Below are 22,069 nucleotides of genomic sequence, written 5' to 3'. Positions count from 1 at the left end.
TCTGCGGCTGTTGTCCTGAGCAAGAAAATTTTGTGAGGCTGACATTTGCGGAACAACAGCCGCAGAGGTGTGGTGGCACATTTGTTTTTCTTTCGACAAGCGCACAACAAGCTGTGCTTACTGCTGAACCTTTGCGTGCATGTGTCCAGCAGGTATCCCCTGACTAGTGCGCAAGTTCTGCACGCATAAAATTTTCACAGAATTAACTTTCTACACGGTTGTGGTTTTAAGCTCACAGTAGAAGCCACGTGGCTTTGTGCATAGGCACCTCTGTTTCTGAATCTTTTTAACATTCTTTTCAAACGGTGCTTTTAAAAAGTTGTAGGTCTCTAAGGTTGCTGTGTATTTCTGTTTCTGTGTATTTAAAATAAGTCCTTTTCTCCCAGTATTTGTCACAGGTGCAGATGTGTTCCTGCTGTTATCAGTTTAAAAGGGAAATACCCTGAGTCTAGTGTGGCTTTGGTATCACAATAAAGTAGTTTTATTGTCTTGAAAGGGTGTTTGGTTAATTATTTTATAACCTCGGGTGATCCTGATCTTGTTAGTGCCTTTTTGCTTAAAAAGTTGTGTACATATTGGCTTTGTTTGTACACAATTATCTCCCCAGACATTGAACCTACAGGAATTTCTATATGGCAGCTACAAATCTAAATAATGTTTTCCCCCATAAGATTTATGGATCTAGCCCAAAATTGCCAAATTGTTCTGGAATTCTTTCCTTCGTTGCATGTTGTTGTTCAGATCAAAGTGTAAAGGAGCAAGGATAGCAATCTCTGAGAAACTACACTGAAAAACACGAATTCCTCTCTAAAGGGTATGTTTACTAAGGTGTGTTAGCGTTTTTAACGTGCATATAAATTTAAGGTGCATTAAATGCTAATGCGCGAGGGAAAGATATTGACTATTCTGAAAGTGCTGGTTGAATTTACTTGTATAATGTTGTTTATATTAACATGTTTGCTGGATTTTATTGGATCCTTTGTCAATAACACAGATTTAAATATATATAAGAGGGATTAGGGAGGGTGGGGGGGAGAGAGGGTGGGTTGATTGGGGATAAAAGGAAAACAACCAATTGACCATAGAAGAAGGATTGGCAGTTGTTTGTTGTACCAGTATAGTTCTCTTGTTGCAATATTACGTATGTCTTTTCTGAATTATACGTCAATAAACAGATTTAAACATAAATGCTAACGCGCCTATACATTTCTGTGGGTGCATTAGCATTTAACGCGCATAAACCATTTACGCGAGTTAAAAACGCTAACACGCCCATATCACCACTTTTTTTGTTACATTTGTACCCCGCGCTTTCCCACTCATGGCAGGCTCAATGCGGCTTACATGGGGCAATGGAGGGTTAAGTGACTTGCCCAGAGTCACAAGGAGCTGCCTGTGCCTGAAGTGGGAATCGAACTCAGTTCAGTAAACCTAGCCCTAAGTGATCCTCTCCAAACGTGCTACAGAGGAGCGCTTTTGTGATTGTTTGATGCGAAGCCTGTGTACTCACCATTTGGAGAGCAGCGCTATCTTGCTGCACCATATGCCTGGAATAGACTTCCTGAGCCGGTACGTCAAGCTCCATCTCTGGCCGTCTTCAAATCTAAGCTAAAAGCCCACCTTTTTGATGCTGCTTTTAACTCCTAACCCTTATTCACTTGTTTTTATCATCCTCACTTTAATATTCCCTTATCTCTTGTTTGTCCTGTTTGTCTGTCCTAATTAGATTGTCAGCTCTGTGGAGCAGGGACTGTTTCTTCATGTTCAAGTGTACAGCACTGTGTACGTCTAGTAGCGCTATAGAAATAAGTAGTAGTAGTAGTAGTAAGGTTAAAGTACTTCCCGTGATATAGGCACAGACAAGGCTGAATATATTTCATAGAGACAGGACCTTTAGCAGCTAAGTGTAGCCTAGTGATTATGGCAGCAGACCGAGCATGAGGGATGTCAGGGTTCAAATGCTGCTGCTGCTACCACTGACATAGCTTGTGATATTGGGCAAGTCACTTCACCCTCTACTGCCTCAGGTACAACTCTGGGATCAATATTCAGAATGATTTTTAGCCAGGCAGGAGAGGCTCCTGTACTAGCAATACTCAATGCTGGTGCCCACATAGATAATCTGGGAACTGATGCTCAAAACCTAACGATTTATTCCCCCGGCTGACATATGCTCTGCTCAAGATAAGTGCATTCTATAAGATTTATATAGTTTGAATTTCTGGAGAATGATTATATGAAGAATACACTATCCATGGGGAAGTTTATAATACATTGGCTATTGAACCTCTTGAGAACCGATGATGAGGTGGGTGCAGAAAATCCTTACGTTAATATAAACCATATGTAGGGTGCACCGCTGAGGTTTTCGGGGCACGGTTAAATTTTGAGTGGGAGAAGACGGATGTGATTATTGATGAATTTTTCCCACTTTAGTTGGCAGCGTGTTTTTGAGTAGTGTTTCAAAACCTAACTCCGGCATTAAAGGCAATTAGTGCCAGACTAGGGCACATTAATATGTGCAAAGGGTTCGAGCATGGGAAGCATGTATCACTACATGGTGCAACCTCTCCTTGAGCATTGTGGGCAATTCTGGTCACCATAGCTCAAAAAAGATATAGCGGAATTAGAAAAGGTTCAAAGAAGGGCGATCAAAATGAATAAGGGGATGGAACTCCGCTCCTATGAGGAAAGGCTTAAGAGATGAGGGCTTTTGAGCTTGGAGAAGGGGCAGCTGAGGGGGGATATGATAGAGGTCCACAATATCCTAAGTGGAGTAGCACAGGGAAACATGAATTGATTGTTTAGTCTTTCAAAAAAAATACAAAGGCTGGAAGACACTCTATGAAGTTATATGGTAATACTTTTAAAACGAATAGGAGAAAATATTTTTTCACTCAAACAAACAGCAGTTTATTTATTTAAAAAACGTATAACTCGCTCTATCTAAAAATGAGTATATCTGGGCTTAAAAGAGGTTTAGAGAAGCTCTCGGGACACACTTAGCCAGTCAGGTTTTCAGGATACCCACGATGAATATACATGAGATAGATTTGCATGCCCTACCTCCATGGTATGCAGATGTATCTCATGAATATTCATTGTGGATTGAGAGCCCCTGTCCTGGAGGAAATATCCATAAACTGTTATTAAGGTAGACATGGGGAAAGCTATTACTTATTGTTAGCCTGGAATCTTTGGGATTCTGCCAGGTACTTGTGACCTGGATTGGCCACTATTGGAAGAAGTATACTGGGCAAGATGGACCATCAGGAACTGAGAACAAAACTGAGAAATTTGGTATCATTCCACAGTGTGACTGTACCTCGAATGTTGTATGCAATCTTGGTCACCACATCTCAAAAAAGATATAGTGAAATTAGCAAAAGTAGAAAGAAGGGCATCCAAAATGATAAAGAGGATGGGATGAACTCCCTATGAGGAACGGCAAAGAAGTTAGGGCTCTTCAGCTTGGAGAAGAGACTGAAGGTAGATATGATAGAGGTGTATAAAATACTGAGTGAAGTGGAATGAGTAGACTTGAATCATAGTTGTTACTAAGAATCAGAGAAAATATTTCTTCACTCAACGTGTAATTAAGCTCTGGTATTCACAAATAAAATTGACAGCGAATGTGGTAAAAGTGGTTAGCATAGCAATGTTTAAATAATGTTTGGACAAATTCCTAAAAAAAAAGTTCATAAACTATTATTAAGGTGGGAAAATCCACTGCTTATTCCTGGGATAAGCAGCATGAAATCTATTTACTCTTTTGGGATCCTGATACTTATGACCTGGATTGGCCATTGTCCCAGTGAGGCAATGCTTGCGTACTTATGTAGATAAAACTATGGATAAAAACATGGATAGATTTGAAAACAGTCTAAATAAGGCATTTTTTTGATCCTGCCAGAATATACCTCTGGGATTATTCCCCTAACTACATCTCAAAGTGTGTGTGCTGTGCAGCATCAGCTGTGTTTTTGTCTGCATCCTCAGTTTCACAAAACCAGTTTGCCTGGGTAGACTGCTCTTAGGTGGGTAGTTTAGAAAATTGTTCTCATATAGAGCAATAAAGTAATTTATGTGGGGAAAATGCTCTTTTACCCTTGGTGAATGGGATTATTATTATTATTATTATTATTCACCTTTTCTGTGGTTAAAAGTACCTGTCAACAACATGGAGGTGTTTCAGAAGTGAAAAAAAAAACTATAAATTTATATGGGATTTGCCCAAATGAGGGTAATTTGATTAGCTACTCCTAGTGAGGAAAGACAGTAACATCTGCAGAATTGCAGAAAACCAGCCATAGCTACAAAGATATCATTCCATTCCTCTTCCAGCAAACAGAAATGCCAACTTCAAAAAATACTAGGACTGGGAGCATGCAATGAATCTACAAAGTAGTAAATTTAATACAAATCAGAGAAAATGTTTCTTCACTCAATGTGTAATTAAACTCTGGAATTCTTGCCAGAGAATGTAGTTAGCTCAGCAGGGTTTTAAAAGGGTCTGGACGGCTTCCTAAAGGAAAAGTCCATAGACCATTATTAAATTGACTTGGGAAAATTCACTGCTTATTTCTGGGGTAAGCATCATAAAATGTATTGAGCTTTTCTGGGTTCTTGCCAGGTATTTGTGACCTGGATTGGCCACTGTTGGAAACAGAATACTGGGCTTGGACCTTTGGTCTGTCCCAGTGTGGCAATACTTATGTACATACTTATCAGTTCTGTAAGTATGCTTCAGTTATCTGGGGAGGGGGAGAGGCAGTGATCGGTGACTTGGATAAATGTCACTCAAAGGATAGGTGCAAAGAATTGTAAATTATCTATCATCACACTGGTCGCCTGCTTTACTAAACTTTTCTCCCCCCCCCTCCCCCACCCGAGCCTTAGCAAGTCAGGTCCTTGGCGCTAGTTTTACACGGACAAATTATATGAGGGCTTTAAACCCCATGCTGAAGGACGCTACGAGGTCACCAGATGTAAATGGCCTGTACACAGGGTCCAGTCACTTCACTTGCAGCTTCAGCACAGGGGTGTGGTTGGAAAGCAGTAAATCAAGACCTGAGAGATGCCAGTAGGACACGCAGAGCAGCAGGGGCTGACTCTCTGCTGCAGCCGAAACCCAAGCTCAGACACACGCTCACTTCTGAGTCTGGCTCAGCTGCGACTCCGAGATCTGCCAGGGAAGAGCTCTCTCAGCACCTTTACCAGGGAAGAGCTCTCTCAGCACCCCTGCCATACGGAGCATGCCTGTTCCCAGGGGAGAGGACACCTAATTTGGAAACCGTGCCAGTTCAGTCTATACTCAGGTACGTGCAAATAGTATCGGCTGCTTACGTTACCGCTACTGGAACGTCCTCAAGGGACCGAAACACAGCGTTAGACTTGTTAGTAACTACACAAGGATTGCATTCTCTGTTGCTTTTAGATTAGACAAAAAGCTGCTTTTCTTTTCTACTCATCCACTGCTTGAATTACTGCTGAATGCGCCTGAAAGTTGCTACAGTGGGACACCCAGGAATCTTTTCAAAGCTTCTTTATCCAAGGCCATTTACTTTGAGCAGCTCATAACAGCCTGCACTGGCATTTCGCTCCTTAATATGCAAATACACGCTGAGCAGGCTTTTGTTGCAAATACCCTCAAGGACTCTTGTGTTCGGGAAGATTTATCTCTTATAATTATCTGCTATGGTCTTCCCTGTTTACTAAAGTTCTGCTCTGATTATCTTGTCAAATGTAGCCCAGCAGCTTTGGAAACGAGTCTGAAAAGGACTCAGCTGGAAGCGGAGCAGTTTAGAGGCAGAAAACTTTCAAAATACTTTGGGGGGGGGGGGGGTGATCGAAGCTGCCGTGTGAGACAACATTGTTCCTCTTTATTGTAGGAGGAGGAATGAATAGCAGGTTGTGTTGTTGTCTATCTATATATGTGGATTGAAAAACTTCTGATTTCTCCAGCCAGGCAGTGGGTGGAAATGCAGCTTGTGTCTGGTCTTCCTGTCTTAAGAAAAGTGAAGGGATATGAAACTTCCTGCTTTTTAGTTGTAGCTAAACAGTTCAATTGAAGTGCATTGTGTTGTTGTAGTTAGTGGAGTCCGGGATTTTACAATCTGATCCGCTGCTGGGAAGGGCAGGAAGCGAACATTGCGGGTCTCAGGCTTTGATCGGACGGGATAAGAGAGAATATTTCAGCCAGATTGTGAATCCTTTCAGTTCATGACCGAACCTAAATGAAATGATAAAAACTTAGAGGGCTTTTGTGAATGTATCTTTTAAACTGGAGATGACAAGGAAACCACAACCCCTGAGGATTGAAGTTGTGATATCTTGTCAAGAAAGTGCAGGAGACGAGAAGAAGTAAAAAGAGACAGGAGACGACAAAAGGTAAGTGTATTAAAACCTGTGAAAGATGTTCCAGGACAAAGGATGGAGTGCAATAGTCGGGCGGTGAGGGGGAGGAGGGGAGTTCTGATCTACTACTACTACTACTATTTGACATTTCTATAGCGCTACTAGGGTTACGCAGCGCTGTACAATATAACATAGAAGGACAGTCCCTGCTCGAAGAGCTTACAATCTAATGGACAAATGTACAGACATCAAGTAGTGGCAGTCAAATTGGAGCAGTCTAAGGTTAGGTGCCGAAGGCAACATTGATCTCGTATTCAAGCTTCTGTTGGGTAGTATAAGGGTTGTACAATCCTGGTATTTCATTGTTGTTGTTATTATTAATATTATTTTTTTTATTATTTATGCACAGTGAAGTGTTCTATATTTTAAAAAATTATTATTTTTTTTTAATCAAACAAATGCTTTTGAGGCTTTTTTATGTTTAAATCTCTTTATTGCACAGCTACAAATATGGATCAAACAAACATAAACAATAGGCCTCCCAAATCTTCAAAGAAAGGCAAATTGTTCCATCAACACAATATACAATGTTATACCAAATACAAACTTTTGTTTTTACCCTTCTCCCCACCTATCCCCCACCCCCGACTACATCTCCCATCAGACTTCAACCTCAAAATCAACATTGGTTAAGTATTCTGCTTCATGCTGTAGATGACAGCTTAATTCAAAATGGCTTCCATACAACAGTAAATCTTTTCCCCTGAGCAAAATCTAAATGTCCCACACGCAGTCTTTCCATGGTACACAACATAATCATATTAGCCTGTCAGGAGGCCAAGAATGGTGGATCCGGGTGCAACCAACACCTCAAAATATTTTTTTTTTCCCCTTCAAAATGGCCCTGCGTAAAAAGCCCATCAGGCCAGGTCTAATAGGATGAATCAGTCCAAAAACATCAAACAAGATTTTTGGGGTAAAATGTCAATTATTTATTTATTAGGATTTATTTACTGCCTTTTTGAAGGAATTCACTTGAGGCAGTGTACAGTAAGAATAGATCAAGCATGAGCAATAGACAATTACAGCAGTAAAAATATTCAACAACAATACAAAGTATGGCATGGTATACTATTTACAATGCCAACACAATATGTAATAGAACATTATAGGTGATAGCGAAGGGTAAAGCAAAGATGTAACATATAGAAGGGTAAGAAAGTAGGAAGACTTAGAAAGTAAGGTGATTGATTTTAAGAAAGTTGCACATGAGGTCAGAGAGATGGTTAAATGTTATCTCAGCTACAGTAGGAGTGGGTAAACCTGTCCTGCTGCAGTATATGCAGCCTGAGTACTCCTTGTGTGTGTGAGTTAGACTAGCGAGTTAGTTACTTCTTCCAATAAAGGCTTGGTTGAAGAGCCAAGCTTTCCCCTGCATCCTGAAGTAGAGATAGTCTTGTGTTAAGCGCAGCCTTTCAGGCAGTGCATTCCAGAGTGTGGGGGCTACTCCGGAGAAGGCTCACTTGCGGGTATCACATTGTGTAATGTCTTTTGGAGAGGATGTGGTTAGTGAAAGTCCTTGGGAGGACCTTAGTGTCCTTGGCGGTGTGTGGAGGATCATCCTATTTTTCAGGTACTCAGGGCCATTTCCTTTCAGGGCCTTGAAGATCAGACATAGAGTTTTAAATTTAGCCCTGTATTGTACTGGTAGTCAAAGAAGTTTTTGCAAAAATGGTGTGATATGGTCACGTCACTTGCAACCTTCTATGAGTCTTGCTGCTGCATTCTGAATCAACTGGAGCTGGTGCAGGCCCTTTGTAGTCAGACCATTGTATAGTGCATTGCAGTAGTCCAGTCTTGAAGTTATCTTGGCATGTACAATTGGGATAAGATTTACCTTCGCGATGTAAGGAGAGAGGCAGCGTAGCTGTCGCAAATAGTAGAAGCAGCTCTTGAAGGTTGCTTGGATTTGGGGAATCAGAGTAAGTGTTGAATCTAACTGTATTCCAAGGTTTCTGACTTGTGATTTGAGGGGTAGTTCATACTTCCCAAAAGGGATTTTGATGTCAGGTATGAATCCACTTGTGTTAGGGACCCAGAAAAGCTCAGTTTTACTTGGGTTCAGGCAAAGTTTGTTGTGTTTAGCCCATTCTTGAATTGATGTTAGACAGGTAATCAGTTTATTCAAGGCTGTAGGTAAGTCAGGTTCAACGGGTATGAGTAGCTTCACATCATCTGCATAGATGTAGAACTGAGTGTCCATTGACCGAATCAGCTCAGCTAGTGGTTTGAGGTAGATATTGAACAGAATAGGTGACAGTATCGATCTTGTGGTACCCCGCAGGTCAGTGTCCATGGTGGCTATGAGTTGCTGCCAAACATGGATTGTTGCCTGTCTGATAGGTAGGATCTGAACTAAGCAAGTCCTGTTCCATTGAGACCTGTTTCTGTCAGTCATGCATGATATCATGATCCACGGTGTCAAAAGCTGCAGAGAAATCAAGCAATACTAACATTGAGGCAAATCCCTTGTCTCAGTTTCTGTGAAGATCATCTAATAGGGATACAAGGACCGTTTCTGTACCATAACCAGGTCTGAATCCAGATTGACATGGATCTAGCCAGTTTCTCTTTTCTAGCCATTCATTAAGTTGAACACAGACTGTTTGTTCTATGAGTTTCCCTAGAAACGGGATGTTGGATACTGGCCTGTAATTTTCAAGTTTGTCCTGATCAAGGTTGTTTTTCTTCAGCAGAGGGTGGACCACTGCCCTTTTTAATGCTGTTGGTAGCTGCCCATTAGAAAGAGAGGTGTTCACAATTTTTGTGGCGCCTTCTATAAGGCCCATACTTGCCTGCTGTACTATTTTTGATGGGCAGGGATCAAGGGAGCAGGTAGTTGGTCGAAGGTCTCTTAAGATTTTGTCAAGGCTCTCCTCTGTCATTGAGTTAAAAGTGTCCCATCCATCTCTGTCAGGAGGGGGCGAGTTTGTGTACCCCTGGTTGACTGATTGGGGACTGGGTGAGATTGCCAGTGAATCCTGGTGGAGACTTTTAATTTTGTTGGCAAAGTATGGAGCAAAATCATTGCAATTCAGTTTAGACTGGGCAGGCTGGTTCTGTTGTGGAGGCTGCAGTAGGCTGTTTACTATACTGAACTGCTTGGTTGAATTGGCAGCCTGTGCAATGCATTGAGAGAAATACTGTTTTTTGGTTGCTGTTAATGCTTGGCGGTACTTTGCCATGTGCTTCCTACAGTTTAGTCTGTCTTCGTCCAGGCGAGATTTGCGCCATCTCATTTCCAGTTTTCATCCTTCACGTTTAAGGATCCGAAGTTCTGGAGAAAACCAAGGTGAGCGTTTGTGAGTGGGGCATAAGACCATTTTTAGTGGTGCTGTTTTCTCTAAGGTCTTGGCTAAGTGTGTATTGTTAAAAGCTTTGATGCTTAAGCAAGTGCTGTATTCCTAAACAGTGCAGTAGACTATAGAATCTCTACAACTCTGAAACTAATAGAGAAGAAAACGCAGAGTTTGTACTCAACAGAGAGCAAAATATCAGTTACACCCACAACCGCCACCATTTTCCTTTTGGATATCCACACATTTATTTATTTATTTATTTGTAGCATTTGTATCCCACATTTTCCCAACAATTTGCAGGCTCAATGTGGCTTACATTTGCCGTAATGCCGGTTGCCATTTCCGGGTAACAGAATTACAAATGGTAATGTGTTAAGTTGCATACATACATGTAACATAACATACGTGAACATATCATGGTATAGATATATATCAAGTGCATATATATGTTAAGGAAGAATAAATTATGGTAATACATGAAAGTTCCTGAGTAAGAAATTGGAAGAATAAATTATAGTAACACATGAATGTTCCTGAGTACGAAATTGGGTTGTATCATTCTTTAGGTCATCGACTATGGAGAGACCATATTCGACATAGAGATTGAAGTGGTTATGCTTATTCATTAGTGGTAAGGAGGTTGATCAAGTGATAAGATTTCAATTATGTCTATGTCATGTAAAGTCTTATTTTTTGGTGTTTAAGATGGGTGTTTTTGGTATGCCTTCTTGAGCAGATCTGTTTTCAGTAGCCTTCGGAAGATAGTTAGGTCTTGCGTTATTTTTATGGCCTTCGGTAGTGCGTTCCATAGCTGTGTGCAGATGTATGAGAAACTGGTCGCGTATGTGGATTTATATTTTAGTCCCCCACCACCACCACCACCACCACCACCACCACACACACACACACAACAATAACCAAACTCCAGACCTTTTCAACAGTCAAAGCATTTATTGGATTTAACAAAGCCGTAGCTTCATTTATCGGTGGTCTATTACCCGAGCTAGCATTCAGCCAAGAAGGTACACTGGGCTACCTGCCATCCTCAGCAAGGTGACCGCAGTAAGCCTTATCAAATACCATTTCCCCTTGCCCCGCCATACAGCAAGGACAAGTTAACCGAACCCCCAAGCCTAGACCTCTAGGTTTGACTTGATAACCAAGGCCTCCCACTCACCACCGGGTGAAAGGTAAGGCCTCCTTCAAGGACCTCCTTGAAGAGCCTAAGCTTGGGTACCCCCCCCCCCCCCCCACTGCGTCAACTACTGATATAAAAACAAAATATACCAATATCCTTTGTGGTTTTGTTTAGTTTTTTTGTGAAGGAAGGGTTGGGTGGCATTTTCTTCCTTCCGCTCCAGCAGGAAGACTTCTTCCACCTCCATGGCTCCCTGACTCTAGTTGCTGTCTCCTCTCTCCTCCCAGCAGGAGCCGCCACTGATTGGTCAGTGGCTCATATGCAAACTATTTTTAAAAATGCCACCCAATCAGCTTACCCTTGTGTGCTCATCCTGCTTCCTCTTCCTACCTGCCCGACGCCGACGTGAGCTGCAAAGCACGCTCCCGACACTTCACAGCTGCGTTGAGAGGGGAGGGACATTCACCCCCTCATTAGAGGCAGGAACTGGAAGGAGCCGTTTGCCTTATTTATTTCTCTAACCACAAGCATTTTTGTTTTTATGTTTGAACTAAGCTCTACTTGCTGGTTTGCTACTCCATCAATTTGTAGTCCAAGGCATGACAAAAGGTAGAGAAAAGGCAGGCCAAATTTTTGCTTGTTCCTTAATTCTACATGAGATCTGCCTTTCCAGAATGGGACTGTTTTAAACAAAGCAACCCTGCTAGTTCTTCCTGGTGTTCCAGTACAAGTTGCCCTTCTGTTTACAGCAAATTCTGCTATAAGGGAGTCTCTCCCTGCTGCTTGCAAGAGACATCTTTAATACATCATCATCTTACCAGGATTAACTGATAGAAATATATTGACCACATTCTTACGATCCAAATATAGTCTACAGTAGTATTTTGTAAGCATTTTAAAAGTACTAACTAACTTTCCCAGTTTTCCTTGATGCTTTTTGAATGTAGGGGAATACTATGAAATTAGACATGTTTTCCAACATCACTGTGAACTATGCTTTTCTTCACAGAATGTGCTGTTTTCCTCTAGACCATCTTGTTCCACTAGAGAATGTGCTGTTTGAGCCTGGAATGTATCTTTTCACCCTAGATCCTCTCCCCATGGAAAGCATTGCTCACAATGGAATCGTTTTCTCACCATGGACTGTGCCCTTCTTCCATGCAATGTCATGTGAAAGGGAGCAGTTTTCCCATTCATCTACTTATCTAAAGATAAGTTAACCACAGAGCTTATGCTGCTTATTAGGTAGGTTTTGCTTATGCCAGTTTAATTAAACCAGTCTAACACTGTGAAATGAGGCCCCATTCCTTGTAACATAGTAACATAGTAAATGACGGCAGGTAAAGACCTGTACGGTCCATCCAGTCTGCCCAACAAGATAAACTCATTTTACATGGTATGTGATACTTTTATATGTATACTAGTAAAAGAGGCCCGTTTCTGAGCAAATGAAACGGGCGCTAACAAGGTTTTCATCGCCAACACCCCCCCCCCCCATCCCTGCCCAACCCCTTCGTTGTTCTGCCATTGCTCCGCCCTCAACGTCATGACGTTTGACGCGAGAGCGGGGCCCGGAGCACTTTCCCAACACCCCCCCCCCCGCCTCCCTCCCTGTCAACCCCTTCGTTGTTCTGCCATCAAGGTTTTCGTCGCCAACACCCCCCCCCCTCCCTGCCTCCCTCCCTCCCTGCCAACCCCTTCGTTGTTCTGCCATTGCTCCGCCATCGAGGGCGGGGCCCAGAGTGATTTCGGTGGCTTCACCACCACGAACCTTCGAACCCTGTTTGAAGGAAGTCAGTCGCTTGGCTTCACTGACGTCACTGTCTTCAGAACGTTGAGGGTGAGTTTTATATATATAGATATGAGTTTGATTTGTCCTTCCCTTTCTCAGGGCACAGACCATTAAAGTCTGCACAGCACTGTTCTTGAACTTTCCAAAATCTATTCAGTCACAATCAGGGCGTAGACCGTAGAAGTCTGGCCAGCACTGGTTTTGTTTCCCAATTACCGGCGTTGCTACCCAATCTCCGCTAAGATTCCGTAGATCCATTCCTTTTAAACAGGATTCCTTTGTGTTTATCTCACGCATGTTTGAATTCCATTACCATTTTCATCTCCACCACCTCCCACGGAAGGGCATTCCACGTATCTACCACCCTCTCCGTGAAAAAATCAATTGTCAAATCGATTCGCAGTATATGTCAGTGTGTTTTCCAGGTACAACTGCCTGCAAACTATAGCAATTGTATCTGTCACTATATTTTTACCAATTAATCCTGGTAAGATGATGATGTTTTGGAGATGTCTCTTGGTGGGACCCCATTTAGAATACTGTGTGCAGTTCTGGAGACTGCACCTACAAAAAGATATAACCAGGATGGAGTCTGTCCAGAATGCGGCTACTAAAATGAGCAGTGGTCTTTTTCATCATCAAGCATATAAAGACAGATTCATAGACCTCAATATATATAACTTGAAAGAAAGACAAGAGAGAAGAGATACGATTGAGACATTTAAATATCGCTGTGGCATAAATGCAGAGGAGGCGGGTCTCTTTCAACTGAAAGGAAGCTCTCAAACCAGAGGGCATAAGATGCATTTGAAGGGGGGTAGACTCAAAAGTAATCTAAACAAATAGTTTATGGAAAGAGTGACGGAGATGGTAGAGATAAGGAATGTATCTGAATTCAAGAAAGCATGGGACAGGCATGTGGGATCTCTTAGGGGAGATAGTGGATGATATGGATAGGCAGACTGGATAGGCCATATGGCCTTTATCTGCTGTCATTTTCTATGTTTCTAATCATCTTCTTTTCTTAGTTATTTATTTTAAACACTTCTAACTTGCCTATGCACTAAGCAGTTTCCATAAAAACATGCATATTAAATTACAAAATAAAAATGACAGAAATAAATCTTCATTAATATACTGTATATTCCTTCCTATGTTAGGCCTATTACTAAGGACTAAGGCCTCAGTTTGGTTCTCACAAGGTGGCCTAATAAGTTAGCATCTTTGCAACATACAGTGCTTTTCTCAGGAGCTGAGATCATGCCTTTCATATACAATGACCTTGGCAGTTTGTGACAGGACTAAGGGATTGGGAAAAGTAACACAATACATAACATAAAGTGCTGCCATCACATTCCAACCCTGCATTACTCATCAGAAAAAAAGCTTGTACAAAATTTTCTTAACTTGCTGAATACTAGTATTCATACGCAACTGGCCAGGCAAGGCATTCCACATAAGTGGTCCTGCAATTGAAAAGACTGATGCTCAGGTAGTAGCATAATGCACAGAAGACATCAAATGCAAATTCAGAAATCAGATCTTAAAGACCTTCCAGACGACAACACAGTGAAAACCTTACCAAAATACCATGGCATTTTATCACGAACCTCTTGGTTAATAAGAGTCAGAACTTTATACTGCACGCTGTATTTCACAGGCAACCAGTAAAGTTGTTTCAACACTGGTGTTATATGTTCAAATTTTGGAGATGCCAGCAACCAATCTAGCAGCTGATAATACACACCCTTCCTGTCCTTGAGTGTATGAAAGAATTCTCGAGGGGTCATATAATTTTATTTGACTGCAATCATGGGGTCACAGTCAGAAAAAGATTTGGAAGCATTGCTTTAAATGCTAACCCTTTCTTACTTCAACATTGGGGTACCTCCATGGTACCAATTTGGACGACCCTGTGAGAAGGACACCCATCTTCCGATTTATGTCGAAAGATGGGTGCCCTTCTGTTTCAAAAATGAGCTCAATAGGTGTGATAATGATAACCAACATGCTCAATTTCACGGAACTTGTAAAAATAACACAATTATAAAAAATCCATCCATATTCATAATATTTAGAATATACCATGTATACATATAATTAAAATTGCATAATAATACAGTGTTAAAAGGCATTTCCAACTTGGTAGACCATGATATACTGCTGTCAGGACCATAGATTGTTTAAAAGTTTTTAAATGTCTCATTCTTATATGTCTGGTTCAATGACACCCAATCTATTTTTTGGAGGTCAGATTGTGGGGTTCCACAGGTGTCCCCTCTATCCACATCAGGGCCGCCGACAAAGCTGGGCCTGGGGCAAACACCCCTGGAAAACAGGATAGTGAACTAGATGGGCCATTGGTCTAACCCAGTATGGCTACTCTTATGTAGAAGCCCATATCCATTTTAAGTTGTGCGTGATGATTTTCAATATCTTATTTGTTAGATGTAATCGGCCTCCCCAGTTTTACAAGGCAGGGGTCTCTAGAAACCCTCTTCTACTTCAATATCCAAGTGCTAAGAATGATTAAAATTGCTATTTTCTTTCACTTTTGTCTTTTTGTCTGCTCATATTTGGAACTCTTTACCGCCTCAAATAAGGACAGTGACTGGTTATTGCTTATTCAGGAAATTTTAAAAACCTATTTTTGGCATGATAATCAAGTGGTTTTGTTTTTTAGGGATTGTTGTCATTTATTGTAATGCTCCATGATTTGTCTGGGATCTCTTAGACTTGTAATCCACATAGAACTTTGTGGTGGTTGTGGACTATAACAATAAATTTTTAAAAAATGCAAAAAAATATCTAGAAGACAACCGTCTCTTAGATTCAGCACAAGTAGGTTTTAGGTTAGATTAGGCCTGTTATTATTTGTATAAGAAAACTTCTGTATTGCTTTTATCTTTAGACCTACCATCAGCGTTTGATGTGGTGGGACCTACTGTTCCTTGGCAGTGTTGTCGACCTCTGGGTATTAAGAGGCAAGGTGCTTCAGTGGCTGCAATCTTATATCTTAAATCGCACATTTCAGGTTAAGTCTAGTAAGAGTAAGTCAGAACCTTTTAAGTGAAGGTAGGATGTTCCACAAGTTTCCCCCTTCCCCGCCCACCCCCATTGTTAATTAATATTTATCCGCAACTTTTGGGCCAATTGATTAGGAATTATAGAGGGTTATACTCAGCCAACAGCAGTAATCAGCTTGTAAGCCGTGGGCTAACCTAACCTCAGATATTCACAGCTTGGGCATGCACAGCTCCTGGCACAGGATATCCGAGTCTGTGCGCTGACCTGGAATTTAACTAGGCACTGGCTGATATTCAGACTGGTGCCTGGTTAAATTGGCACTTAAAGTTAGGACAGCCTTTTTTCTGTCCTAACTTTTGGGGTCCTTTTACAAAGACGCGCTAAAAAAATGGCCTGCACTACTTTTAGCGCATGATTTTTCCCACACGCTCAGGCCACGTCTTAGTGCATCTGCATAAATGCTGAAATTCTATTTACTTAGTAATCAAATCCCAAATTTCATTGGCATAAAACTTGAAAACACAAACCAAAATTCAGGAAACCTTATGTAAAATATGTGAATATAGGAGAAATGCCCTCAGATAACGAACACGCCCATGAGGCAGTCATCATAAACAACAGCTAATAGGGTGAAGCAGTGCACTTCATTCATCGGGCAAAACTCCTAGGACCCTGTTTACTAAGCTGCGCTGTAGGCGTGTTAAGATTTTTAGCGCATACTAACACTAGAGACACCCATTGGAATATATGGGTGTCTCTAGCATTAGCGTGTGCTAAATTTTAACACACTCTAAAAATGCTAGTGTGCCTTAATAAACAGTGAGGATAGTGCACCCCTAAATACATAAATATGTGCTTTAAAGAAGAATATCATACCAACCTCAATGTGTCATATTTTAGATATCGCCAAACCAGGAATAAATTTTTACCAAGGTCCAAGTAGATTGAAGCAGTGACTTGATATAGATTACATCATTGAAAATTCAAAACAAAAAGTGAGTCACTTTGCTTCCAGAATCTTAAAAATCTCAGAACCACTGAACCATCTGTCGGTGATAAAGATGTAGAAGACTGGAGCATATCAAATAGAAACCAACAAAAGTGTTTTACATAAGTCTGGTTTCCTGGAAATTCTATTTACAGCATTAATGGGCAGGAAGTAAGTTCCAGATTAGCACCTGGCTTTTTACCATGTGAGCCCTTACTGTCTCCTATTTAACCTGGTGGTAAGGGCTCATGCATTAATCCCATGGCAATGTGGCCTTGCTGCCGGTTACCATCGGGAACGCCCCGTGTGGTAGAAATTAGAAAATTATTTTCTGATACAGGAAACTGTGCGCGCCAACCTTAGAACTACCACTGGGCTCCTGTGCTACCCTGGCAGTAGGGCTGATTTGGTGCACACTAGCCCTACCTTGCCTTTGTAAAAGGGCCCCTTCTTATGTTTACTTAGCAGCCTGAATATTGCCACTAACAGCTGGCTCCACTCCTAACCTAGCCAGTTAGGGACTTTCCATATTTATTTATTTTATATTTTGCTCACACCGTTTTCAGTAGTAGCTCAAGGGTGTTTCCCTGTCCCTGGAGGGCTCATAATCTAATTTTGTATTTGAGACAATGGAGAGTTAAGTGACACCCAAGATTTGAACCAGCCACCTCTGGATTTCAAGAGTGATGCGTTCAGGGCTTTTTTTGAGGGGGTACTAAGTACTGGCACCTTTTCCATTGTCTGATAAAATTGACCCATGGACCCCAAGTTTTAATGAAAGAGCTAAGGCTCTGTACACCAATTCTGCCTTGTCATACATTCTGTGACTGGTTGCAGGGGGCCTGGCTATTGTGGGGTGGGTCCCTCAGTGATCACCTCACCCCTGAAGGGTGGCCTAACATTTGAGTACTAGCACCTTTTTTGCTAGAAAAAACACACTGGATGCGTTTAACCACTAGGCCACTCCTCCATAGCACTGCCTGCATAAGTGCTGCTGAATGAAAGTAGCTGGCCAGGTCAATGGGGGTTTAACTGGACTGGAGCCTCTCCTGCCTGGTTAAACTCTCTTGAATATCAACCCCATAGTTTTTTAGTGTTCATCTAAGCAGATGACATTCAGCTGTTGGCTCCACTGCAGAATTACTGTAATCAGGTGACACTTTTGAATCAGTGTCTTATGGAAGTGAAGTGCTGGTTAAAGAATGGTGCTCTATGAATGCAGGAAGACAACCTGATTAGGGTTGAGTTCAGTCCTTCCAGAGGATCTTGTAGTATTCCCTTCTGGAGGATAAGGTGTTACTTGGTTTTCTTCAGTGAGATGTTCAGGTAAGGAAGAGATTGCAGAGGAACAAACTGGGCATGAGATTTAAGGAGCAGTAATAAAACTATAAGTCATTCGTCAATTACAGCTGTCTTTAAATGAGAAGTCAAGAACAGTGGTACAGGCTCTATCTATGTGTTTTCTGGATTATTGTAATGTATTATATATGAGACTTACAGCCAGGCTGAGAGAAAAAAATTGCAGATTTTGCAAAATATGGCTACTAGGTTGGTGAAGGGGAAGATGAGCTGGGAGGCCGCTTGCTCACTGTTATTTCATCTGTATTGGTTGCCTATGAAGCAAATATGCTATTTTAAATTAATGGTTTTAGTATTTAAGGTTTCCGTGGGAATAAACCACAGTATTTGTCTGATTTGTAACAACATCATGTTCTTAGTATAAATTTAAGCTCAGAATCTAGAAACTTGCTAAGAATTCCAGGTGGGGAACTATAAGACAAATGAGATGGAGAAAGCAAGCCTTAATCTGTCTGAGGGGTTACAAGTGAGTCTGTCTTTATTAACATTTAGGAAGAATTTAAAAACAGTACTTTTTGCCAAGGCTTCTGTCTGGCTTTTCCTTCTTTTCTTGTATCAGTTTTTATTGTGCTTTAATTTTAAGGAAAACTATCTGGAACTTTAGAGCTTGCCCCATCTGTCTCTGAATATCAGCTATAAAAGATTAAATCAACAACTTCAAGAAGGAATTGGCTACAATTAAGGAAGCATCCAGGATTTTCCAATTCCCAGCAAATTTACCACCACCACTGCCACAGAAAATAAAGCAACAGAGGAATAGATGGGTCACAGTAGGCTCAGGTAGATTACGACCTGTGATACAGTGGCATCCCCCCTCAACCTTTGCACTTAAATAGTTCCTTTGCTGCACTAGAGCATTATGATACTCAGAAAAGAAATATTGATGTGGAACCAGAGGCAAGGAAAGTAACACAATCCAAAAGACACCCTCAAAACAATGACAGATCGGCACAAAGCAGAAAATTCTTACTGCTAGTAGACTCCATTATCAGAGGCATTAGCTTTGTTCCAGAAATACAGAAGAACACAACAAGAGGCTCATGGAAAAGATTACCAGATTAAAGAAGTGAAGAGGGAAATATGGCTACTGAAAGCACAGGCGGAGGAAAAAATGGCTAAAGACGTAAAGAGAGGTGACAAGACTTTTTTCAGATATATTGGGGAAAGGAAAAAAGATTGAAATGGAATTGTAAGACTGAAATATGCTGATAATGGCTTTGTGGAGAGTAATGAGGATAAAGTGAATGTGCTAAACAAATACTTTGCTTCAATATTCACAGAAGAAAATCCTGGAGAAGAACCGTAATCGGCTGCTGAGGGTATATCTAGGAATGGAGTAGATACTGCGTTGTTCATGGAGGAGAGTGTTTATAAACAGCTTGAAAATCTGAAAGTGGACAAAGCTAGGGATATATCCCAGGATACTGAGGAAGCTCAGAGAAGTCCTCTTAAGGATTTATTTAATAGATCTTTAGCGACGAGATTGGAAATGAGCTGATGTGGTCCCTCTTCACAAAAGCGGAGACAGGGAAGAAGTGGGAAACTACAGGCCAGTAAGTCTCACGTCAGTGGTAGGAAAAATAACGGAGTCGCTGCTGAAGGAAAATATGTAGTTAACTTTCTAGAATCCAATGGGTTACAGGATTAGAGGCAACATGGCTTTACCAAAGGAAAATCCTGCCAAATGAATCTGATTGACTTCTTTGACTGGTTGACAGAACTCGAGGAAGGACATGTGCTAGATGTATTCTATTTGGATTTCAGCAAAGCCTTTGATACAATCCCTCACAGAAGACTCATGAATAAGCTGAGAGGGCTGAACTTGGGATCCAAAGTGGTGAACTGGATTGGAACTTCATTGACTGACAGGTAGCAGAGGGTGGTGGTATATGGAATCTGCTCAGAGGAAAGGAAGGCGAGTAATGGAGTGCCTCGAGGGTCAGTTCTGGGGCTAATTCTGTTTAATATATTTGTGAGTGACATTGCAGAAGAGTTAGAAGGAAAGATTTGCCTTTTTGTGAATGACACGAATAGACTGGATACCCCAGAGGGAGTAGAAACCATGAGAAGAGATCTCCAAAAATTACAAGAATGGTCAAAGGTCTGACAGGGCCTCACTCCTCTTTCTCCCTCTCTTCTGCCTCCAGCCTGGTATCTGTGCCTCCCAAGTGTACCACAGAGGCACCCATGGTGGTCACAGCAACTCATTTTTCCTGCCTGCACCGGTGTTGCAGGCTTCCCTCCGCCGTGTCCCACCCTTGTGACATCACTTCCTGTTTCTTCACTGGCAGGACACAGCAGAGGGAAGCCTTTGGTGTTGGCACAAGCAACAAAAATGAGGTTGCTGCAGCTGCCGGGGACATCTCTGAGATACAATGGGGAGAGACGTGGGGTTTAGGAAGAGGGGCAGCTACCGGTCTGTGGGCGAGGGGAGACAGAGAGAAATGTTGGATGTGGGGAGGGGAGGCTGAGGGGAAGTTTTTTTTTAAACCCTGTATTTTATATATCTGGGGGGGCGAGTGGAAGTGCCCACCTAAAATATCAGGTCTGGCTATACCACTGATTCAGCCCCAATACAGAGAAGCGTGTGGAAGAGTTTAAGGCTGAGCACAAGGCAGGAGCTTTAATTTCACATCAGAGGAGGCAGAGAAGAGTTAGTTTGATCTTCTGCAGTACCGTCTATGAGGATTTAATGCCTGTTTCCTCTTACTTCGAGCAGAACAATACCCACAATTTTTAAATATAGAATGGGAGGTGATGGTAGTGCGCACAGGTTAGAGCAGAAAAAACTTTATATGCGCAAGTGCTGAGCAGGGGCATAGCTAGACTTCGGCGGGAGGGGGGTCCAGAGCCCGAGGTGAGGGGGCACATTTTAGCCCCCCCCCCCGGCGCCGCCGCCCCCGCCATTGCCGACTCCTCCCTCCGCCGACCCTCTCGACCCCCCCCTCCCGCTGCCAACCCTTCCCTGCTGCCGCCGCCGTCGCCTATCTTTGCTGGCGGGGGACCCCAACCCCCGCCAGCTGAGGTCCTCTTCTTCCTTCGTTCTGTTTCTGAGTCTGACGTCCTGCACGTACAACGTGCAGGATGTCAACTCAGAAACAGAATGAAGGAAGAAGAGAACCTCGGCTGGCGGGGGTTGAGGGTCCCCCACCAACAAAGGTAGGCGATGGCGGGAGGGGGGTCTAGGGCCAAATCTATGGGGGCCCAGGCCCCCGTGGCCACACGTAGCTATGCCATTGGTGCTGAAATGTTGATCTGTGAATAGAAATCAGCATCTTAAAAATTTTATGCACGCAAAGTTTTTGTGATGCCACTATTTACCGTAACATTCCAGCACAAGCACAGATGTGTGACAACACTTTCATTTTGCTTGGACATGTGCACTGTGCGCTTACCCCGATTTAGCATACCAGGTCTGTGCGCTTCAGATTTCCAGATGATTAGCTTCTTGCATTGGTGAGCTAAACTTTGGCATTACCTTTGCGTTAGAAGCTATGCGCTCGGCCGTCAGTGCATTTCTCTCATGGGCAGCTTTCTGCATTGTTCCCTCCAGAAATTAAACTACTAGAATCCTAAATACCTCCCACCATTTAGTGTCTGCATCTTGGTACTAACTTGTTTTCTGACTTTGTAGGTATGAGTCTGTGACAACAAAAACCCAAATGGAAAGGGACAGGGACTGCCTGAGAACATCGCCCCAGTAATTTAGAGGTCATTTTACTAAACTTTGTTAAACTTCAATATGGGGAAAAAAGCCTACTGCAAGATGTGGTAAAGCATTGTGCACTAGTTTGCTTCTTAGTATGCTGTAATCATGTGCTATTTATTTATTTTTAGTATTTTTGAGGAGGGGGTGTATCATAGATAGGGAATGGGCATGGAAGCGTTATCCAGCGGGTGCATTCACATTACCGTTCGCTAACTGCATAATGTGGATTTAACGCAGGAACACTTAAACGCCTCTTAAATAGGAGATGCATAGCGTTCCTGCATTATTTTTTTGCAAATCCCATGGAATATTTGAAAAATAAGCACAGGCCCTGCAAAAA

At 42.1% G+C, this 22,069-nt stretch overlaps 1 protein-coding gene across 3 annotated transcripts in view; it reads left to right on the top strand.

Moving 5' to 3' along the window:
* The window catches only part of BCAR3 (BCAR3 adaptor protein, NSP family member), a 270,123-nt gene that overhangs the window by 62,474 nt on the left and 185,580 nt on the right, over window positions 1–22,069 (top strand). The window contains exon 1 of one of the 3 annotated variants that reach the window (XM_030206134.1): window positions 5,137–5,318. The exons of 1 other annotated variant lie outside the window; for it this stretch is intronic. The gene's annotated coding sequence lies outside the window, so the exon portion shown is untranslated. Of the gene's footprint in view, window positions 1–5,136; window positions 5,319–5,781; window positions 6,391–22,069 lie in introns of those variants that run through there. One more of the 3 variants, XM_030206135.1, reaches the window with a different exon arrangement.

The sequence above is a fragment of the Microcaecilia unicolor genome, chromosome 6, assembly GCF_901765095.1.
Source record: "Microcaecilia unicolor chromosome 6, aMicUni1.1, whole genome shotgun sequence".
Taxonomy (NCBI): Eukaryota; Metazoa; Chordata; class Amphibia; order Gymnophiona; family Siphonopidae; genus Microcaecilia; species Microcaecilia unicolor.
Note: the sequence above shows the minus strand (reverse complement) of the source record. Positions and strands in the feature narration are given on the sequence as shown.